Source organism: Cavia porcellus, unplaced genomic scaffold (assembly GCF_034190915.1).
Source record: "Cavia porcellus strain 051 isolate PalLab524CR breed Dunkin Hartley unplaced genomic scaffold, mCavPor4.1 scaffold_17, whole genome shotgun sequence".
Lineage (NCBI taxonomy): Eukaryota > Metazoa > Chordata > Mammalia > Rodentia > Caviidae > Cavia > Cavia porcellus.
In genome coordinates, this window is record NW_026947500.1 from 59,227,152 (window position 1) to 59,236,210 (window position 9,059).

General features: G+C 35.7%; 1 pseudogene; it reads right to left on the minus strand.

The window, feature by feature from the left end:
* Positions 1–393: 393 nt before the first annotated feature.
* On the minus strand, positions 394–6,192 carry LOC111756229 (olfactory receptor 4C13-like; annotated as a pseudogene).
* Positions 6,193–9,059: the final 2,867 nt, after the last annotated feature.

Here is a 9,059-nt window from a genome sequence, read left to right on the forward strand (position 1 = left end):
ATTGTCCAATTTTTCTGTTCTGTATATAGTACATATAATCAGCCTCCCAGCACATTTCCCATGGACAAAAGGGAGGCCATCTTTTACACCACTGGGACACCCTTGCTCGGTACTCTGAGTTATACACTGAGAAATGCAGAAGTCAAAAGTAGTTCTTTCCATTTCATATTCTAAGCCTATGCACATAAATATCAAAGCCTGAGCAATATACCTGGCAAAAGGTGATAGCTACCAAAAGCATCTAGATAGCATATGACTCCAATAATCAAAGTTAGTAGGAAAAGGTGTTGTTTCCTTTTTTCTCAATAATATGTAAGATTTGTTCATTTTGTTTCTACAAAGGTAGTCCTTCCTCTTTGTTTAGACCATCATTTTCCTGCTTTGGAGTATGAGCTAAGTTCTTCTACTCTTCAGCAAACTCCTTATGGCAGTTTTCAACACTGTGTTTCTCACTGTGTAAATTACAGGGTTCAACACGAGAGTGCAATTGCAAAGAACAGTCACCAACTTGTCCCCAGGGTAGGTTGCCACAGCACATGTAAATGGATATGCAAGGTACAAAGAAAAGGATAAAAACATTGAAGTGGGTGCTACAGGTGGGGAGGGCTTTGTGCCTCTCTTCAGAGCCCTGGGATTTCAGGGAGCTCAGGATGGCAGCACATGAGACAAGCAGCAAGGAAAGAATGAGCAAGCACATGGCTCTGCTATTTGATGCCATCACCATGTCCAGCTGGTTGGTGGCAATATAGGGAGTTTCAGCGAAGGAAATAGGTCGCACATGAAGTGGTTAATGACTTTGGGACCACAGAAGGGCAGGTGGACCTCGAAGAGAATTTGCACAGCACCATGCAGGATCCCTCCCATCCAGGTTATCACCACCAACAAGGGACAAAGTCCCTGCCACATGATGGTCATGTAGTATAGGGGCCTGAAGATGACCACATGGTGTTCATAGGACATGACAGTGAGGAAAATGACCTCAGAGTCCCCAGGAAGTGTTCTACAAAGAACAATATCAGACAACCACCCAAGAAGATGGTCCTCCTCTGGTATATAAAGTCAATATAAATTTTTGGGGTGGTGACAGAGGTTAAGGAGGCATCTATCAGGGACAGGTAAGTGAGAAAGATGTACATGGGAGCAGACAGGGGAAGTTGAGGGAGATGGCTATGGCAATGAGCAAATTGGCCAGGACAGTAAATAAGAAAATGAACAAAGTCTTTAGGAGAAGTTCTAGCATATATAAGCCTATACATACACCTCTATCCTTTCTCTACTAGAAAAAATGCATAACATGAGAAACAAAAGCAACAAATAAATAACAATAACAAACAGGTCAACACAATAACAATGTAGGCTTTCAAAATGAGAAGGTAGAACATAAGGAATTTTGTTGTTTTACATATTTAGGTGCAAAATGTTCTTGAAGTACCAGATGGAGATATGCAAATGTCATGTAATCCTATGAATGTTAACTTTTTTTTCCCCAGAAACTAATAGAATTAGGAGTACAATCATCTTAGTAATATTAAGTGAACGTATGCAAATGTAGATCTTTTTTTTCTCTTCCTTCTTTTCTCCTTGTCCTTGTATTTTTTTTTTATTCCTCTTTGCGCAGTTTCTTACCATTGTACCCAACCAGGGTTAGGGTTAGGGATAGGGTTGGAGTTAGGTTTAGAGTTAATTAAGATTTTCTATATTATTTACTCTTTGAGTTTCTGACAATAGGGAGATAATATGTTATTTTCACATGTGAGATTGATTTATTTCAGTTTTGAGTACGGTCTCAATTTGCATCCATTTACCTGTAAAAGCCTCAATGTGGTCTTTCTTTACAGCTGAACAATATTCCTTTGTACAAAATACCACATACTGAAAATAAGAAGATGGTGGATTGATAGGTAGCAGGATAGAAAGCCTCTCTGATACAAACAACTCAGACGCTTGAGTTTAACACCATGGAGAAGATCTGACAAAAACAGAGGGATTCTCATGACCCAGGAAGAAACTGAGAAAAAAATAAAAGAAAGAAAGGAAGAGAAAACATGGGTGTAAGTCTGGAATGAGACACATTCTCACTGGAGCCAGTCCTGTGTTGTGCTGGGTGCACCTTGTAATCAGATGACTCACGGTCACTCTGAAGTTGTCATAGCCCTGAAATTGGGGATGGGTGAGCCCAAGGCCCTTGGCAGGAGGATGTGGTACAACAGACAGTGGAACCAATGTGGAGAGCTGCATTAACCTGTGGTAAGTGCTAGGAATTGGGTCCCTCAGAGGGGGTGACTTGTTGGATGACATATTGGAGTTGGGTAGGATGGGCTTGAACCTGGAATCACTTCTAGCTCAACGAGAACTATGGGATCTGCATTGGTTGGGTCACAACCCCTGTTGGGACCCAATAGTCATAGCTGAAACTGTCCTGACTCCTGATGTCTGCATTGCACAGACTAATGTGCCAAAGGCACTCACTGCTTGACTGGCTCAGAGGAGAGGGCAAAGCCCACATCATTCCTGTGTGCACCACACAGATCAAAACTAAACTGAAGAGGGTAGCGATCCCCTAGCCAGCATGCTTTAGAAAAACCATAAGAAATATGGAAAGGGCCTGAGATTTCTACCTTACACCTGTCTGAAAGAAACCAGAAACATGACAAGACAAACAAAAAAGAAAAAGCCTCCAGCCACTGACAGAGTAAAAATAAACCCAGAAGAGGTAAACACAGAAGAAATTGAGGGCAGCAAACATGCAATATCAGACACAGCATCAACAGACATAAATACATTCAGGACATCATAGACAAGCTTAAAACTGAAATTTTAATTCAAGTGAGGCAAGAAATGAAAAGATTAGTAAAAAATGTTAAGCATCTCTCAAGAAGACACAGATGGAAGAATTGAGGAACCCTGAAAAGAGAGAGAAACTGATGAGGAATATAAACAAAATCTAGAATACATGAAACAGATCCAAAGAGATTACCCAGAAATTAAAAACTCCACTGAAAGGTGGAAAAATTTTTTGAAGGAGACTAAAGTTAGACTTTCAAAACTTGAAGATAGATTTGCAATGTGTGATAAGGAAAAAACATTTCTTAAAAATAACAAGGCACCAGGAAGTAACAACATAAGGGCCAGAAGACAACAAGAGGATCTGTAACTTAAGAATACAAATCATGAGCAAAGAAGCAGGAGTAAACATAAATGAAATACAAAATCTCTTCACAGAAGTAATTAAGGAAAACTTCTCAAGCATAGAGAAAGGGAATAATGTTCAAATATATGAGTCATATGGAATTCCAGCCAGCTACAACCAAAACAGATCTACACGCAGACATATAATAATCAAGATCCCAGAAATTCATTAAAGGAACAGAATACTAAAAGCATTCAGAGAAGAAACAGATCACCTATAAAGTAAAATTCATCAAAATCATGGCAGACTTGTCATCCCAAACTATCAAATCAAGAAGAGCTTGGAGCGACGTATTCCAAGCACTGAAAGAAAATAACCTCCAACCCAGACTGATGGACCCTGAAAAAACTGTCTCTCAAAATTAATGGAAAAACAAGATGTTTCCATGACAAAGAGGAACTGGGGGAGTTTGTGACCACCAATTCAACTCTAAAAAAGTACTGAAGGATATTCCAGAGAGAGGGGAAAAAATCAGCACAATTCCAGCAATAGTATCAGAAAAGCCTTAATGAAGAGGGCAGACAGTGGAGTGAAGGAGAAAAGTAGATAACCAACAGCAGGAAAATAGCATAACAGAGATGAAGCAGAGAAGACGGCTATAATCTCTAACACAGATGGCCTTGACACACTAACAAAAAGAAACAGAGGCAGAGTAGACCAAATCCATCAAGATGCTTAGAATAGGAAATATAATCTACCTGAAAGAGGGTTAATGAACCAAAAGTCAAAGATGAGAAAACAGTGCTCTATGTGATAGAGAGAAAAAGGAAATGCACCCAGCATCCAGCACAACACAGGACTGGCTCCAGTGAGTGTGTGTCTCATTTCAGACTTCCAACCCATCTAGCATCTGCAGATAGGTTTAAAATCATGACAGTTTTGTGCAGTGGAGAACTACTCAGTTATAGAGAAGGAAAACCTTGAGGCTTTAGTACATAAAAGACTACAGCTCAAGAACAAGCTCAGGAATAAAAAGGTTCAGAATCACATAGGTAGATAGTGGGTTGCCCTATAATCTTAAAACTGAAGGAGTTAGTGGGGCCCAAATTGTACAAAGCACCCTGACAAAGGGAAAGGGGAAGAATTGTCTAAAAGGAGGAAGGCAGAGGGCAATGTTAATAGTGTATCGGGATTTAAAAGCCACATTAGTCTTACCACTCTGTTTAGTTTGATTTTATTCTATTCCAATCTGTCTACTGGTACTAAATTTGAGGGCACAGACAGCTATCCCCAAAACAGCAGGATATACTAAGGTAACTATCCTTAATTTCCTTTTAACTTAACCTGAAGCTCTGTATTACTTACATTATCTTACTATTACTGACCTTATTTGAATCTGGTTTGTTAGATCACTGTTTTGTCTTGACTGATTTTATTTGAATTTGGTATGCTTGATAGTATGAACTCTAAGAGTAGAGGCAACTACTCTGAGGAATACAAGATGCAATAGGATACCCACTCCAGTTTAATTATTAACTGATTTTGAAGTCGTACAGTCTCTCCAACTTTTTATTAATATTGCTATGTAGTGCTATGTTCAATTACATTATGCCTGATGATATAGACAATTCCATTGAAAATAAAGAGGTATACATTGTTACCATTGTAGATCACCTAGTATTGTGGTTTTATATGTCTTTTATTTCATGTTTTTTTTTTTTTTTTTTGTCTTTTTCCTTTTTATCGGTACCGGGGATCGAACTCACGACTGCCTGCTTGCAAGGCAGGTGCTTATGCCGCTGAGCTAAACCCCCAGCCCCTATTTCATGGTTTTCTAAAATTTTGTTTTATTGTTTTGTTTTGATTTGTTTTTCCTTCTAACATAAAAAATAGGTATACATGCAGAGATTCATGAAAGTGTTGAACTATTAAACAGTTTACGATAAAAGATTATATAATGTGTGATGTAAAGAACAGATATTCTGAAGAACATGAGACACTAATACCCAGGGATAATTCAATAGCGTCATGATATAAAATCTAGTAATATTATTATTCTCTGTCCAGAGTGATATTAGTCTGTTTTTTGTTTAATTTCAACATACATAAAGTTATTGACCTCTATTTTGAAGAGAACTAGAGATGGCACCAATTGTTGACATTCCTATTGTCTAGTCTTGAAGACCCAAAATGCCTTCATCATCCTGTTCTGATCAGTTTAGCACTATTTTGTTTGATATGAGTTCACTGTGTGAAGATATGGACAACTATTTGGAAGAAAACAAGAGACAATATGATACACAGTGAACATTTCCAGTGGTCTTGTTTGAAATATTTGTTTCTTTAATTGTTTGCTTACGATCTGTTTTGTTCTGTTTGGTTATGTTTAATCTTACCTTCTTTAAAATAAAAAAAATTAAAAACCACATCCTTTTATCTAGTCCTCACTTGATGGGCATTTGGGCCTTATATATGTCTAGAAATTCTAAAGAGTTACAAGAGTTGATTTTATTATGTGTGATGGTATGAAAAATTGCACTAAAGAAAACGACATCACTGTAGCCATCATTGATTTCCTATCTTGTTTTGAAGTCCAATAATGGTTTATTCTCTGTTTTGGTTGGTTTAATATGTATTCTATTACTTGGTTTCATTATTATGAAATTATGGACAGCTATTTTGAAGAAAATAAGAGACATTATGGTAGCCATTACTGATTTCTTATTTTCTGGTTTTGAAAGCCCATAAGGCTCTTATTCTTTGTTTTGGTTGGTTTTATACTGCTTTGTTTTGTATTAATTTATTGTACATGAAGATATGGATGAGTATTTCAAAGAAAACAAGATACACTCTTGATTTCCTGTTATCTTATTTAGAATTCCAATGTTATTTGCGTTATTTTTCTCTGATCCTCTTTGTTCTGTTTTGTTTTGTTCTATTCTCTTTAAAATAAAAAAAATGAACAAAAAGATAAAGAAGAATATTTTGTGCAAGTGTGGATTCTGTATGAGCCTGAAGAGAGTAAATTGAGGCACACTATTGGGAGGCATGGAGTAATCCATTTGGGATTCAACTACTTCTTGAGTTCTGCATTATCTACCATATGATAAAGGAACAAAGTCATTCAGTGTCATCACCTGAATGTCATACTACAGAAACAGGGTGTTTGCTACCTCTGAGTTATGGGGAGCATGACTTTGGTTGTTCCTCAGCCTACAGTGCTTCAGTTGTTCATTACCACTTACCGCATGATGCTGCCTCTGTCACCTATATAACATTCATAAAGCATCAGCTATGTAATTTAACAAGAAGACATGGTGTTGTGCACACGAGCTCTGCATTCAACATTTCCAACACCTTGGAACTTTGTTACATTCTTGATTTCCCCCAGGGGTCTGATCATTCCTCTGTCTATGAGATTACAAATTACAGACATGAGATATAATGTGTAAATTGTAAGGTGTGGTACAGAAGTAAATCTTTTTCACCCTGCTTAAATATACATTTAAACCCATGATTTTAAATTTCAAATTAATATAGTCAAGACCTATATTGCAAGGAAATCTAAGCAAGCAAATAAAGAAAATGTTTAAGTCATTGGGAGACCACCTTCCCTGGTATCTGACTTGCACATACTATATTCATGACTTTCCTCAAAGTCTGGCATCATGCACTCAATGTGTGGCACTTTTAAGATAATAAATAAATGCTTAATGAATCCCCATATTTCCTACATCTTGATGAATGCACACATGTTCCTAGACATAAATCAAGGAACTCAAGAACTCTCATCTTTTTACTCATTTTTAATCCATGATATGTACCTGCTTTATGAGAAATATAAATAAACTAAATAACTAAACTAACTAAATAAAAATAACCTTGTGCTCTGTTTATACATCGTGTGCTATGTCTACCCTTGGTTTTGACTGACAGCTTTATTTTGCCATGTTTGACTTTATTCTCTTCCAAAAAAAAGTAATAATAACTAAGGAGTAATAGAACCCAAAATGTGTAAGTTTTGTTGTAAGAAAGAGAGGGAAAAATGTTCTCTAAAGTATACAACTGCAAGTGATGTTTAGGGGTGTTAAATGGATGACCATATTGATGTTTTTGGTTGGATCATTGAACACAACTGTTTGCAGTCTCACTGTTTGAATGTCCACTTTGTATGTTTTGATACTGTGACTTGAGCAACTATCTCTAAGATGATAATTGTAATCTATTAACTGGTGATTTCTTACTTTTTTTGTAGCTCTGTATTAATTGTACCCTTACACTGCTTTGTTTTGTTTTGTTTTTTCTCTTTTTCCTTTTAAATAAAATAAAAACTAAAGATCCTAGAAAAAAATGAATGAATATAAATGTTAAAAGGGTACATTCCAGTTTAATAATTTTAGTATTTTTAGATGTTGATTTTGAAACCATGGCATTGGGAAATTTGACTTTCAAGATCACCATGCTGGTAGTTCATATTGTCTGTTCTTCAAAATTATATCCCATCAATGGCTTAACAGTAAATTCAACAAATTCACAATTTTAATACTGGGCTAAAAATTCTCTTATATTGGTTCTTCAGTCTATCAAAAGCTATAAAGTAAAAGAAAATCTTATTTTCAAACTTATGACAATAGAAACAATGTAGAACACAGACATGTACTGTTAGGTAAGATAAAGTACATATAATTTTTAAATAGATTAATTATCACAAGTACATAAGTTCACTCATTCAACAGTCATTTATTGAGCACTTAATCTGCATAGCAATGTGTGTTGTTTTATGTAATTATAAAATATCTGCATTAAATTTCCTTCATACTAGTTCTTCTGATATTTATTACTTCACCTCAGCAATTCATCTTTCTGCAGGAGAATGATTCAACCTACTTCTCTGTGTTTCTGCTCCAAACACTCTTCTGTGTTCTCCCATAGCATTTGTTACTCTTGGACAAAGAACACTGCATTATTAATAGAAGAAATATAAATTATTGTAATTGTAGGAAATAAATATGAAGAAATGAAAAGAAAACACACAAATGTAATAGAAAATATTCTGTTAAATGTTTCTTTTCTTTTCAATGTTAGATGGACAAATGGATTTGCTTGTTGCCTAGATTAATATAATCACATGATTGTGTACATGTGTGAAAAAGGACAGAAATTTCATTATATTCCCTTGTTCTAAGGGCAACTCCCAACCAGACATGAAAGGAGAACACTGTACATAATGTAAGAGTAAGACAATATAAGTGATTTACAAAGTGATTTACACTGTCATTCTGCTGTATTTTTTTTTTTTTTTTTTGGTACTGGGGATTGAACTCATGACCTTGCACTTGCCAGGCAGGCAATTATGCCACTGAGCTAAATCCCCAGCCCCATGCCTGTGTTATTATGAGGAGGTCCAGCCCAATGTCCTCCAGCTACTGAATGGATAAACACATCATGGTACATTCATAAAATGGGATATTGTCCAATCTTACACATGAATGAAATTTTGTCCATTCTACAACATGGGTAAACCTTGGAGACATCCCCTGTTATTAAACGAACCAGATGCAAATGGACAGATATTTTATGATCTCACTTTTCTGTGATATCTCGAACAACCATATTCATGGAGAAATAAAGTACAAAAATTTTATCCAGTTCTGGGAAGGACAAGGAATGGAAGTAATTATTTAAGGGGTATAGAATTTGTATGTGATATGCTGTGTTACATATATCTTACCAAAATTAAAAGACTGAACTAGAATACCTCTTACTATCAGAATATTTTAGCAAAGCATATATGAGGTGACAATTTATAAAAAAATAATTATTAGAATGTCTACACTGCATGAACTTGTACTATATTTTATATTATAAATTAAAAAATAATGTATTAAATTGTTATTTTGCATTGTGTTTTCTCTTTGTATATGGAAAG